Source organism: Phyllobates terribilis, unplaced genomic scaffold (genome assembly GCF_046119375.1).
Source record: "Phyllobates terribilis strain yellow unplaced genomic scaffold, ASM4611937v1 Scaffold_13__5_contigs__length_258822181, whole genome shotgun sequence".
Classification (NCBI taxonomy): Eukaryota; Metazoa; Chordata; class Amphibia; order Anura; family Dendrobatidae; genus Phyllobates; species Phyllobates terribilis.
In genome coordinates, this window is record NW_027362773.1 from 14542884 (window position 1) to 14558796 (window position 15913).

Genomic DNA, 15913 nt, shown 5'->3' on the forward strand with positions numbered 1-15913 from the left:
AAAAAATGACTAAGTCCAAAAAAAAAATTTTTCTCCTGTTTTCAATTTTACCCCCGTGGGATATATATTCTACCCACACACATTTGGAACTCTCCTGGGGTACCCTCACACATATTATTCCCTCATTTAGTGGATATTTTCACAAAAAAGTGAAATTTTCAAATATTCAGAAAATTGGCTGAAAACGACTAAATATGAAGGACTAATCGGGCGAATCGCTCTGGAACTGAAATTGGAACGCTCACTGACATTTCCCCTATCTGAAAGTCTGATAAACGCTGAAAAAATGACTAAGTCCAAAAAAAAATTTTTTTAAACTTTTTTCAGTTTTACCCCCGTGGGATATATATTCTACCCACACACATTTGGAACTCTCCTGGGGTACCCTCACACATATTATTCCCTCATTTAGTGGATATTTTCAGAAAAAAGTGAAATTTTCAAATATTCAGAAAATTGGCTGAAAACGACTAAATATGAAGGACTAATCGGGCAAATCGCTCTAGAACTGAAATCGGAATGCTCACTGACATTTGCCCTAATTGAAAGTCTGATTTACGCTGGAAAAATGACTAAGTCCAAAAAAAAATTTTTTTAAACTTTTTTCAATTTTACCCCCGTGGGATATAGATTCTACCCACATACATTTGGAACTCTCCTGGGGTACCCTCACACATATTATTCCCTCATTTAGTGGATATTTTCACAAAAAAGTGAAATTTTCAAAAATTCTGAAAATTGGATGAAAACGACTAAATATGAAGGACTCATTGGGCGAATCGCTCTAAAACTGAAATCGGAATGCTCACTGACATTTGCCCTAATTGAAAGTCTGATAAACGCTGGAAAAATGACTAAGTCCAAAAAAAAATTTTTTTAAACTTTTTTCAATTTTACCCCCGTGGGATATAGATTCTACCCACACACATTTGGAACTCTCCTGGGGTACCCTCACACATATTATTCCCTCATTTAGTGGATATTTTCACAAAAAAGGGAAATTTTCGAAAATTGGCTGAAAACGACTAAATATGAAGGACTCATCGGGCGAATCGCTCTGGAACTGAAATCGGAACGCTCACTGACATTTGCCCTAATTGAAAGTCTGATTTACGCTGGAAAAATGACTAAGTTCAAAAAAAAAATGTTAAACTTTTTTCAATTTTACCCCCGTGGGATATATATTCTACCCACATACATTTGGAACTCTCCTGGGGTACCCTCACACATATTATTCCCTCATTTAGTGGATATTTTCACAAAAAAGTGAAATATTCAAAAATTCTGAAAATTGGCTGAAAACGACTAAATATGAAGGACTCATCGGGCAAATCGCTCTGGAACGGAAATCGGAACGCTCACTGACATTTCCCCTATCTGAAAGTCTGATAAACGCCGGAAAAATGACTAAGTCTAAAAAAAATTTTTTTTCAACTTTTTTCAATTTTACCCCCGTGGGATATATATTCTACCCACACACATTTGGAACTCTCCTGGGGTACCCTCACACATGGGGTACCCTCATTTAGTGGATATTTTCACAAAAAAGTGAAATTTTCAAAAATTCAGAAAATTGGCTGAAAACGACTAAGTATGAAGGACTCATCGGGCGAATCGCTCTGGAACTGAAATCGGAACGCTCACTGACATTTGCCCTAATTGAAAGTCTGATTAACGCCGGAAAAATGACTAAGTCAAAAAAAATTTTTTTTTAAACTTTTTTCAATTTTACCCCCGTGGGATATATATTCTACCCACACACATTTGGAACTCTCCTGGGGTACTCTCACGCATATTATTCCCTCATTTAGTGGATATTTTCACAAAAAAGTGAAATTTTCAAAAATTCTGAAAATTGGCTGAAAACGACTAAATATGAAGGACTCATCGGGCGAATCGCTCTGGAACTGAAATTGGAACGCTCACTGACATTTCCCCTATCTGAAAGTCTGATAAACGCCGGAAAAATGACTAAGTCTAAAAAAAATTTTCTAAACTTTTTTCAATTTTACCCCCGTGGGATATATATTCTACCCACACACATTTGGAACTCTCCTGGGGTACCCTCACACATATTATTCCCTCATTTAGTGGATATTTTCACAAAAAAGTGAAATTTTCAAAAATTCTGAAAATTGGCTGAAAACGACTAAATATGAAGGACTCATCAGGCGAATCGCTCTGGAACTGAAATTGGAACGCTCACTGACATTTCCCCTATCTGAAAGTCTGATAAACGCCGGAAAAATGACTAAGTCTAAAAAAAATTTTTTAAACTTTTTTCAATTTTACCCCCGTGGGATATATATTCTACCCACACACATTTGGAACTCTCCTGGGGTACCCTCACACATATTATTCCCTCATTTAGTGGATATTTTCACAAAAAAGTGAAATTTTCAAACATTCAGAAAATGGGCTGAAAACGACTAAATATGAAGGACTCATCGGGCGAATCGCTCTGGAACTGAAATCGGAACGCTCACTGACATTTGCCCTAATTGAAAGTCTGATTAACGCCGGAAAAATGACTAAGTCCCAAAAAAATTTTTTTTAAACTTTTTTCAATTTTACCCCCGTGGGATATATATTCTACCCACACACATTTGGAACTCTCCTGGGGTACCCTCACACATATTATTCCCTCATTTAGTGGATATTTTCACAAAAAAGTGAAATTTTCAAAATTCTGAAAATTGGCTGAAAATGACTAAATATGAAGGACTCATCGGGCGAATTGCTCTGGAACTGAAATTGGAATGCTCACTGACATTTCCCCTATCTGAAAGTCTGATAAACGCTGAAAAAATGACTAAGTCCAAAAAAAAAAATTTTTCTCCTTTTTTCAATTTTACCCCCGTGGGATATATATTCTACCCACACACATTTGGAACTCTCCTGGGGTGCCCTCATACATATTAGTCCCTCATTTAGTGGATATTTTCACAAAAAAGTGAAATATTCAAAAATTCAGAAAATTGGCTGAAAACGACTAAATATGAAGGACTCATCGGGCGAATCGCTCTGGAACTGAAATCGGAACGCTCACTGACATTTCCCCTATCTGAAAGTCTGATAAACGCCGGAAAAATGACTAAGTCTAAAAAAAATTTTTTTTTAACTTTTTTCAATTTTACCCCCGTGGGATATATATTCTACCCACTCACATTTGGAACTCTCCTGGGGTACCCTCACACATATTATTCCCTAATTTAGTGGATATTTTCACAAAAAAGTGAAATTTTCAAAAATTCTGAAAATTGGCTGAAAACGACTAAATATGAAGGACTCATCGGCCGAATCGCTCTGGAACTGAAATCGGAACGCTCACTGACATTTCCCCTATCTGAAAGTCTGATAAACGCCGGAAAAATGACTAAGTCTAAAAAAAAAATTTTTTCAACTTTTTCAATTTTACCCCCGTGGGATATATATTCTACCCACACATATTTGGAACTCTCCTGGGGTACCTTCACACATATTATTCCCTCATTTAGTGGATATTTTCACAAAAAAGTGAAATTTTCAAAAATTCAGAAAATTTGCTGAAAACGGCTAAATATGAAGGACTCATCGGGCGACTCGCTCTGGAAGTGAAATCGGAACGCTCACTGTCATTCGCCCTAATTGAAAGTCTGATTAACGCCGGAAAAATGACTAAGTCCAAAAAAAATTTTTTTTTAACTTTTTTCAATTTTACCCCCGTGGGATACATATTCTACCCACTCACATTTGGAACTATCCTGGGGTACCCTCACACATATTATTCCCTCATTTAGTGGATATTTTCACAAAAAAGTGAAATTTTCAAAAATTCTGAAAATTGGCTGAAAACGACTAAATATGAAGGACTCATCGGCCGAATCGCTCTGGAACTGAAATCGGAACGCTCACTGACATTTCCCCTATCTGAAAGTCTGATAAACGCCGGAAAAATGACTAAGTCTAAAAAAAAAATTTTTTCAACTTTTTCAATTTTACCCCCGTGGGATATATATTCTACCCACACATATTTGGAACTCTCCTGGGGTACCTTCACACATATTATTCCCTCATTTAGTGGATATTTTCACAAAAAAGTGAAATTTTCAAAAATTCTGAAAATTGGCTGAAAACGGCTAAATATGAAGGACTCATCGGGCGACTCGCTCTGGAAGTGAAATCGGAACGCTCACTGTCATTCGCCCTAATTGAAAGTCTGATTAACGCCGGAAAAATGACTAAGTCCAAAAAAAATTTTTTTTTAACTTTTTTTAATTTTTCCCCCGTGGGATATATATTCTACCCACACACATTTGGAACTCTCCTGGGGTACCTTCACACATATTATTCCCTCATTTAGTGGATTTTTTCACAAAAAAGTGAAATTTTCAAAATTCTGAAAATTGGCTGAAAACGACTAAATATGAAGGACTCATCGGGCGAATTGCTCTGGAACTGAAATTGGAACACTCACTGACATTTCCCCTATCTGAAAGTCTGATAAACGCTGAAAAAATGACTAAGTCCAAAAAAAAAATTTTTCTTCTGTTTTCAATTTTACCCCCGTGGGATATATATTCTACCCACACACATTTGGAACTCTCCTGGGGTACCCTCACACATATTATTCCCTCATTTAGTGGATATTTTCACAAAAAAGTGAAATTTTCAAAAATTCTGAAAATTGGCTGAAAACGACTAAATATGAAGGACTCATCGGGCGAATCGCTCTGGAACTGAAATCGGAACGCTCACTGACATTTCCCCTATCTGAAAGTCTGATAAACGCGGGAAAAATGACTAAGTCTAAAAACAAATTTTTTTCAACTTTTTTCAATTTTACCCCCGTTGGATATATATTCTACCCACACACATTTGGAACTCTCCTGGGGTACCCTCACACATATTATTCCCTCATTTAGTGGATATTTTCACAAAAAAGTGAAATTTTCAAATATTCAGAAAATTGGCTGAAAACGACTAAATATGAAGGACTAATCGGGCGAATCGCTCTGGAACTGAAATTGGAACGCTCACTGACATTTCCCCTATCTGAAAGTCTGATAAACGCTGAAAAAATGACTAAGTCCAAAAAAAAATTTTTTTAAACTTTTTTCAGTTTTACCCCCGTGGGATATATATTCTACCCACACACATTTGGAACTCTCCTGGGGTACCCTCACACATATTATTCCCTCATTTAGTGGATATTTTCAGAAAAAAGTGAAATTTTCAAATATTCAGCAAATTGGCTGAAAACGACTAAATATGAAGGACTAATCGGGCAAATCGCTCTAGAACTGAAATCGGAATGCTCACTGACATTTGCCCTAATTGAAAGTCTGATTTACGCTGGAAAAATGACTAAGTCCAAAAAAAAATTTTTTTAAACTTTTTTCAGTTTTACCCCCGTGGGATATATATTCTACCCACACACATTTGGAACTCTCCTGGGGTACCCTCACACATATTATTCCCTCATTTAGTGGATATTTTCAGAAAAAAGTGAAATTTTCAAATATTCAGAAAATTGGCTGAAAACGACTAAATATGAAGGACTAATCGGGCAAATCGCTCTAGAACTGAAATCGGAATGCTCACTGACATTTGCCCTAATTGAAAGTCTGATTTACGCTGGAAAAATGACTAAGTCCAAAAAAAAATTTTTTTAAACTTTTTTCAATTTTACCCCCGTGGGATATAGATTCTACCCACATACATTTGGAACTCTCCTGGGGTACCCTCACACATATTATTCCCTCATTTAGTGGATATTTTCACAAAAAAGTGAAATTTTCAAAAATTCTGAAAATTGGCTGAAAACGACTAAATATGAAGGACTAATTGGGCGAATCGCTCTAAAACTGAAATCGGAATGCTCACTGACATTTGCCCTAATTGAAAGTCTGATAAACGCCGGAAAAATGACTAAGTCTAAAAAAAATTTTTTTTAAACTTTTTTCAATTTTACCCCCGTGGGATATATATTCTACCCACACACATTTGGAACTCTCCTGGGGTACCCTCACACATATTATTCCCTCATTTAGTGGATATTTTCACAAAAAAGTGAAATTTTCAAATATTCAGAAAATTGGCTGAAAACGACTAAATATGAAGGACTCATCGGGCGAATCGCTCTGGAACTGAAATCGGAACGCTCACTGACATTTGCCCTAATTGAAAGTCTGATTTACGCTGGAAAAATGACTAAGTTCTAAAAAAAAATTAATTTTAAACTTTTTTCAATTTTACCCCCGTGGGATATATATTCTACCCACATACATTTGGAACTCTCCTGGGGTACCCTCACACATATTATTCCCTCATTTAGTGGATATTTTCACAAAAAAGTGAAATATTCAAAAATTCTGAAAATTGGCTGAAAACGACTAAATATGAAGGACTCATCGGGCAAATCGCTCTGGAACTGAAATCGGAACGCTCACTGACATTTCCCCTATCTGAAAGTCTGATAAACGCCGGAAAAATGACTAAGTCTAAAAAAAATTTTTTTTCAACTTTTTTCAATTTTACCCCCGTGGGATATATATTCTACCCACACACATTTGGAACTCTCCTGGGGTACTCTCACACATATTATTCCCTCATTTAGTGGATATTTTCACAAAAAAGTGAAATTTTCAAAAATTCTGAAAATTGGCTGAAAACGACTAAATATGAAGGACTCATCGGGCGAATCGCTCTGGAACTGAAATTGGAACGCTCACTGACATTTCCCCTATCTGAAAGTCTGATAAACGCCGGAAAAATGACTAAGTCTAAAAAAAATTTTCTAAACTTTTTTCAATTTTACCCCCGTGGGATATATATTCTACCCACACACATTTGGAACTCTCCTGGGGTACCCTCACACATATTATTCCCTCATTTAGTGGATATTTTCACAAAAAAGTGAAATTTTCAAAAATTCTGAAAATTGGCTGAAAACGACTAAATATGAAGGACTCATCAGGCGAATCGCTCTGGAACTGAAATTGGAACGCTCACTGACATTTCCCCTATCTGAAAGTCTGATAAACGCCGGAAAAATGACTAAGTCTAAAAAAAATTTTTTAAACTTTTTTCAATTTTACCCCCGTGGGATATATATTCTACCCACACACATTTGGAACTCTCCTGGGGTACCCTCACACATATTATTCCCTCATTTAGTGGATATTTTCACAAAAAAGTGAAATTTTCAAACATTCAGAAAATGGGCTGAAAACGACTAAATATGAAGGACTCATCGGGCGAATCGCTCTGGAACTGAAATCGGAACGCTCACTGACATTTGCCCTAATTGAAAGTCTGATTAACGCCGGAAAAATGACTAAGTCCAAAAAAAATTTTTTTTAAACTTTTTTCAATTTTACCCCCGTGGGATATATATTCTACCCACACACATTTGGAACTCTCCTGGGGTGCCCTCATACATATTAGTCCCTCATTTAGTGGATATTTTCACAAAAAAGTGAAATATTCAAAAATTCAGAAAATTGGCTGAAAACGACTAAATATGAAGGACTCATCGGGCGAATCGCTCTGGAACTGAAATTGGAACGCTCACTGACATTTCCCCTATCTGAAAGTCTGATAAACGCCGGAAAAATGACTAAGTCTAAAAAAAATTTTTTTTTAACTTTTTTCAATTTTACCCCCGTGGGATATATATTCTACCCACTCACATTTGGAACTCTCCTGGGGTACCCTCACACATATTATTCCCTCATTTAGTGGATATTTTCACAAAAAAGTGAAATTTTCAAAAATTCTGAAAATTGGCTGAAAACGACTAAATATGAAGGACTCATCGTCCGAATCGCTCTGGAACTGAAATCGGAACGCTCACTGACATTTCCCCTATCTGAAAGTCTGATAAACGCCGGAAAAATGACTAAGTCTAAAAAAAAAATTTTTTCAACTTTTTCAATTTTACCCCCGTGGGATATATATTCTACCCACACATATTTGGAACTCTCCTGGGGTACCCTCACACATATTATTCCCTTATTTAGTGGATATTTTCACAAAAAAGTGAAATTTTCAAAAATTCTGAAAATTGGCTGAAAACGGCTAAATATGAAGGACTCATCGGGCGACTCGCTCTGGAAGTGAAATCGGAACGCTCACTGTCATTCGCCCTAATTGAAAGTCTGATTAACGCCGGAAAAATGACTAAGTCCAAAAAAAATTTTTTTTTAACTTTTTTCAATTTTACCCCCGTGGGATACATATTCTACCCACTCACATTTGGAACTCTCCTGGGGTACCCTCACACATATTATTCCCTCATTTAGTGGATATTTTCACAAAAAAGTGAAATTTTCAAAAATTCTGAAAATTGGCTGAAAACGACTAAATATGAAGGACTCATCGGGCGACTCGCTCTGGAAGTGAAATCGGAACGCTCACTGACATTCGCCCTAATTGAAAGTCTGATTAACGTCGGAAAAATGACTAAGTCCAAAAAAAATTTTTTTTTAACTTTTTTTAATTTTTCCCCCGTGGGATATATATTCTACCCACACACATTTGGAACTCTCCTGGGGTACCTTCACACATATTATTCCCTCATTTAGTGGATTTTTTCACAAAAAAGTGAAATTTTCAAAATTCTGAAAATTGGCTGAAAACGACTAAATATGAAGGACTCATCGGGCGAATTGCTCTGGAACTGAAATTGGAACACTCACTGACATTTCCCCTATCTGAAAGTCTGATAAACGCTGAAAAAATGACTAAGTCCAAAAAAAAAATTTTTCTCCTGTTTTCAATTTTACCCCCGTGGGATATATATTCTACCCACACACATTTGGAACTCTCCTGGGGTACCCTCACACATATTATTCCCTCATTTAGTGGATATTTTCACAAAAAAGTGAAATTTTCAAAAATTCTGAAAATTGGCTGAAAACGACTAAATATGAAGGACTCATCGGGCGAATCGCTCTGGAACTGAAATCGGAACGCTCACTGACATTTCCCCTATCTGAAAGTCTGATAAACGCGGGAAAAATGACTAAGTCTAAAAACAAATTTTTTTCAACTTTTTTCAATTTTACCCCCGTTGGATATATATTCTACCCACACACATTTGGAACTCTCCTGGGGTACCCTCACACATATTATTCCCTCATTTAGTGGATATTTTCACAAAAAAGTGAAATTTTCAAATATTCAGAAAATTGGCTGAAACGACTAAATATGATGGACTAATCGGGCGAATCGCTCTGGAACTGAAATTGGAACGCTCACTGACATTTCCCCTATCTGAAAGTCTGATAAACGCTGAAAAAATGACTAAGTCCAAAAAAAAATTTTTTTAAACTTTTTTCAGTTTTACCCCCGTGGGATATAGATTCTACCCACATACATTTGGAACTCTCCTGGGGTACCCTCACACATATTATTCCCTCATTTAGTGGATATTTTCACAAAAAAGTGAAATTTTCAAAAATTCTGAAAATTGGCTGAAAACGACTAAATATGAAGGACTAATTGGGCGAATCGCTCTAAAACTGAAATCGGAATGCTCACTGACATTTGCCCTAATTGAAAGTCTGATAAACGCCGGAAAAATGACTAAGTCTAAAAAAAATTTTTTTTAAACTTTTTTCAATTTTACCCCCGTGGGATATATATTCTACCCACACACATTTGGAACTCTCCTGGGGTACCCTCACACATATTATTCCCTCATTTAGTGGATATTTTCACAAAAAAGTGAAATTTTCAAATATTCAGAAAATTGGCTGAAAACGACTAAATATGAAGGACTCATCGGGCGAATCGCTCTGGAACTGAAATCGGAACGCTCACTGACATTTGCCCTAATTGAAAGTCTGATTTACGCTGGAAAAATGACTAAGTTCAAAAAAAAAATTTTAAACTTTTTTCAATTTTACCCCCGTGGGATATATATTCTACCCACATACATTTGGAACTCTCCTGGGGTACCCTCACACATATTATTCCCTCATTTAGTGGATATTTTCACAAAAAAGTGAAATATTCAAAAATTCTGAAAATTGGCTGAAAACGACTAAATATGAAGGACTCATCGGGCAAATCGCTCTGGAACTGAAATCGGAACGCTCACTGACATTTCCCCTATCTGAAAGTCTGATAAACGCCGGAAAAATGACTAAGTCTAAAAAAAATTTTTTTTCAACTTTTTTCAATTTTACCCCCGTGGGATATATATTCTACCCACACACATTTGGAACTCTCCTGGGGTACTCTCACGCATATTATTCCCTCATTTAGTGGATATTTTCACAAAAAAGTGAAATTTTCAAAAATTCTGAAAATTGGCTGAAAACGACTAAATATGAAGGACTCATCGGGCGAATCGCTCTGGAACTGAAATTGGAACGCTCACTGACATTTCCCCTATCTGAAAGTCTGATAAACGCCGGAAAAATGACTAAGTCTAAAAAAAATTTTCTAAACTTTTTTCAATTTTACCCCCGTGGGATATATATTCTACCCACACACATTTGGAACTCTCCTGGGGTACCCTCACACATATTATTCCCTCATTTAGTGGATATTTTCACAAAAAAGTGAAATTTTCAAAAATTCTGAAAATTGGCTGAAAACGACTAAATATGAAGGACTCATCGGGCGAATCGCTCTGGAACTGAAATCGGAACGCTCACTGACATTTGCCCTAATTGAAAGTCTGATTAACGCCGGAAAAATGACTAAGTCCAAAAAAAATTTTTTTTAAACTTTTTTCAATTTTACCCCCGTGGGATATATATTCTACCCACACACATTTGGAACTCTCCTGGGGTACCCTCACACATATTATTCCCTCATTTAGTGGATATTTTCACAAAAAAGTGAAATTTTCAAAATTCTGAAAATTGGCTGAAAATGACTAAATATGAAGGACTCATCGGGCGAATTGCTCTGGAACTGAAATTGGAATGCTCACTGACATTTCCCCTATCTGAAAGTCTGATAAACGCTGAAAAAATGACTAAGTCCAAAAAAAAAAATTTTTCTCCTTTTTTCAATTTTACCCCCGTGGGATATATATTCTACCCACACACATTTGGAACTCTCCTGGGGTGCCCTCATACATATTAGTCCCTCATTTAGTGGATATTTTCACAAAAAAGTGAAATATTCAAAAATTCAGAAAATTGGCTGAAAACGACTAAATATGAAGGACTCATCGGGCGAATCGCTCTGGAACTGAAATTGGAACGCTCACTGACATTTCCCCTATCTGAAAGTCTGATAAACGCCGGAAAAATGACTAAGTCTAAAAAAAATTTTTTTTTAACTTTTTTCAATTTTACCCCCGTGGGATATATATTCTACCCACTCACATTTGGAACTCTCCTGGGGTACCCTCACACATATTATTCCCTCATTTAGTGGATATTTTCACAAAAAAGTGAAATTTTCAAAAATTCTGAAAATTGGCTGAAAACGACTAAATATGAAGGACTCATCGGCCGAATCGCTCTGGAACTGAAATCGGAACGCTCACTGACATTTCCCCTATCTGAAAGTCTGATAAACGCCGGAAAAATGACTAAGTCTAAAAAAAAAATTTTTTCAACTTTTTCAATTTTACCCCCGTGGGATATATATTCTACCCACACATATTTGGAACTCTCCTGGGGTACCTTCACACATATTATTATCTCATTTAGTGGATATTTTCACAAAAAAGTGAAATTTTCAAAAATTCAGAAAATTGGCTGAAAACGGCTAAATATGAAGGACTCATCGGGCGACTCGCTCTGGAAGTGAAATCGGAACGCTCACTGTCATTCGCCCTAATTGAAAGTCTGATTAACGCCGGAAAAATGACTAAGTCCAAAAAAAATTTTTTTTTTACTTTTTTCAATTTTACCCCCGTGGGATACATATTCTACCCACTCACATTTGGAACTCTCCTGGGGTACCCTCACACATATTATTCCCTCATTTAGTGGATATTTTCACAAAAAAGTGAAATTTTCAAAAATTCTGAAAATTGGCTGAAAACGACTAAATATGAAGGACTCATCGGGCGACTCGCTCTGGAAGTGAAATCGGAACGCTCACTGACATTCGCCCTAATTGAAAGTCTGATTAACGTCGGAAAAATGACTAAGTCCAAAAAAAATTTTTTTTTAACTTTTTTTAATTTTTCCCCCGTGGGATATATATTCTACCCACACACATTTGGAACTCTCCTGGGGTACCTTCACACATATTATTCCCTCATTTAGTGGATTTTTTCACAAAAAAGTGAAATTTTCAAAATTCTGAAAATTGGCTGAAAACGACTAAATATGAAGGACTCATCGGGCGAATTGCTCTGGAACTGAAATTGGAACACTCACTGACATTTCCCCTATCTGAAAGTCTGATAAACGCTGAAAAAATGACTAAGTCCAAAAAAAAAATTTTTCTCCTGTTTTCAATTTTACCCCCGTGGGATATATATTCTACCCACACACATTTGGAACTCTCCTGGGGTACCCTCACACATATTATTCCCTCATTTAGTGGATATTTTCACAAAAAAGTGAAATTTTCAAAAATTCTGAAAATTGGCTGAAAACGACTAAATATGAAGGACTCATCGGGCGAATCGCTCTGGAACTGAAATCGGAACGCTCACTGACATTTCCCCTATCTGAAAGTCTGATAAACGCGGGAAAAATGACTAAGTCTAAAAACAAATTTTTTCAACTTTTTTCAATTTTACCCCCGTTGGATATATATTCTACCCACACACATTTGGAACTCTCCTGGGGTACCCTCACACATATTATTCCCTCATTTAGTGGATATTTTCACAAAAAAGTGAAATTTTCAAATATTCAGAAAATTGGCTGAAAACGACTAAATATGAAGGACTAATCGGGCGAATCGCTCTGGAACTGAAATTGGAACGCTCACTGACATTTCCCCTATCTGAAAGTCTGATAAACGCTGAAAAAATGACTAAGTCCAAAAAAAAATTTTTTTAAACTTTTTTCAGTTTTACCCCCGTGGGATATATATTCTACCCACACACATTTGGAACTCTCCTGGGGTACCCTCACACATATTATTCCCTCATTTAGTGGATATTTTCAGAAAAAAGTGAAATTTTCAAATATTCAGAAAATTGGCTGAAAACGACTAAATATGAAGGACTAATCGGGCAAATCGCTCTAGAACTGAAATCGGAATGCTCACTGACATTTGCCCTAATTGAAAGTCTGATTTACGCTGGAAAAATGACTAAGTCCAAAAAAAAATTTTTTTAAACTTTTTTCAATTTTACCCCCGTGGGATATAGATTCTACCCACATACATTTGGAACTCTCCTGGGGTACCCTCACACATATTATTCCCTCATTTAGTGGATATTTTCACAAAAAAGTGAAATTTTCAAAAATTCTGAAAATTGGCTGAAAACGACTAAATATGAAGGACTAATTGGGCGAATCGCTCTAAAACTGAAATCGGAATGCTCACTGACATTTGCTCTAATTGAAAGTCTGATAAACGCCGGAAAAATGACTAAGTCTAAAAAAAATTTTTTTTAAACTTTTTTCAATTTTACCCCCGTGGGATATATATTCTACCCACACACATTTGGAACTCTCCTGGGGTACCCTCACACATATTATTCCCTCATTTAGTGGATATTTTCACAAAAAAGTGAAATTTTCAAATATTCAGAAAATTGGCTGAAAACGACTAAATATGAAGGACTCATCGGGCGAATCGCTCTGGAACTGAAATCGGAACGCTCACTGACATTTGCCCTAATTGAAAGTCTGATTTACGCTGGAAAAATGACTAAGTTCAAAAAAAAAATTTTAAACTTTTTTCAATTTTACCCCCGTGGGATATATATTCTACCCACATACATTTGGAACTCTCCTGGGGTACCCTCACACATATTATTCCCTCATTTAGTGGATATTTTCACAAAAAAGTGAAATATTCAAAAATTCTGAAAATTGGCTGAAAACGACTAAATATGAAGGACTCATCGGGCAAATCGCTCTGGAACTGAAATCGGAACGCTCACTGACATTTCCCCTATCTGAAAGTCTGATAAACGCCGGAAAAATGACTAAGTCTAAAAAAAATTTTTTTTCAACTTTTTTCAATTTTACCCCCGTGGGATATATATTCTACCCACAAACATTTGGAACTCTCCTGGGGTACCCTCACACATGGGGTACCCTCATTTAGTGGATATTTTCACAAAAAAGTGAAATTTTCAAAAATTCAGAAAATTGGCTGAAAACGACTAAGTATGAAGGACTCATCGGGCGAATTGCTCTGGAACTGAAATCGGAACGCTCACTGACATTTGCCCTAATTGAAAGTCTGATTAACGCCGGAAAAATGACTAAGTCAAAAAAAAATTTTTTTTAAACTTTTTTCAATTTTACCCCCGTGGGATATATATTCTACCCACACACATTTGGAACTCTCCTGGGGTACCCTCACACATATTATTCCCTCATTTAGTGGATATTTTCACAAAAAAGTGAAATTTTCAAAAATTCTGAAAATTGGCTGAAAACGACTAAATATGAAGGACTCATCAGGCGAATCGCTCTGGAACTGAAATTGGAACGCTCACTGACATTTCCCCTATCTGAAAGTCTGATAAATGCCGGAAAAATGACTAAGTCTAAAAAAAATTTTTTAAACTTTTTTCAATTTTACCCCCGTGGGATATATATTCTACCCACACACATTTGGAACTCTCCTGGGGTACCCTCACACATATTATTCCCTCATTTAGTGGATATTTTCACAAAAAAAGTGAAATTTTCAAAATTCTGAAAATTGGCTGAAAATGACTAAATATGAAGGACTCATCGGGCGAATTGCTCTGGAACTGAAATTGGAATGCTCACTGACATTTCCCCTATCTGAAAGTCTGATAAACGCTGAAAAAATGACTAAGTCCAAAAAAAAAAATTTTTCTCCTTTTTTCAATTTTACCCCCGTGGGATATATATTCTACCCACACACATTTGGAACTCTCCTGGGGTACCCTCACACATATTATTCCCTCATTTAGTGGATATTTTCACAAAAAAGTGAAATTTTCAAAAATTCAGAAAATTGGCTGAAAATGACTAAATATGAAGGACTCATCGGGCGAATCGCTCTGGAACTGAAATTGGAACGCTCACTGACATTTGCCCTAATTGAAAGTCTGATAAATGCCGGAAAAATGACTAAGTGTAAAAAAAAATTTTTTTTAACTTTTTTCAATTTTACCCCCGTGGGATATATATTCTACCCACACACATTTGGAACTCTCCTGGGGTACCCTCACACATATTATTCCCTCATTTAGTGGATATTTTCACAAAAAAGTGAAATTTTCAAATATTCAGAAAATTGGCTGAAAACGACTAAATATGAAGGACTCATCGGGCGAATCGCTCTGGAACTGAAATTGGAACGCTCACTGACATTTCCCCTATCTGAAAGTCTGATAAACGCCGGAAAAATGACTAAGCCTAAAAAAATTTTTTTTTAAACTTTTTTCAATTTTACCACCGTGGGATATATATTCTACCCACACACATTTGGAACTCTCCTGGGGTACCCTCACACATATTATTCCCTCATTTAGTGGATATTTTCACAAAAAAGTGAAATTTTTAAAAATTCAGAAAATTGGCTGAAAACGACTAAATATGAAGGACGCATCGGGCGAATCGCTCTGGAACTGAAATCGGAACGCTCACTGACATTTCCCCTATCTGAAAGTCTGATAAACGCCGGAAAAATGACTAAGTCTAAAAAAAATTTTTTTCAACTTTTTTCAATTTTACCCCCGTGGGATATATATTCTACCCACTCACATTTGTAACTCTCCTGGGGTACACTCACACATATTATTCCCTCATTTAGTGGATATTTTCACAAAAAAGTGAAATTTTCC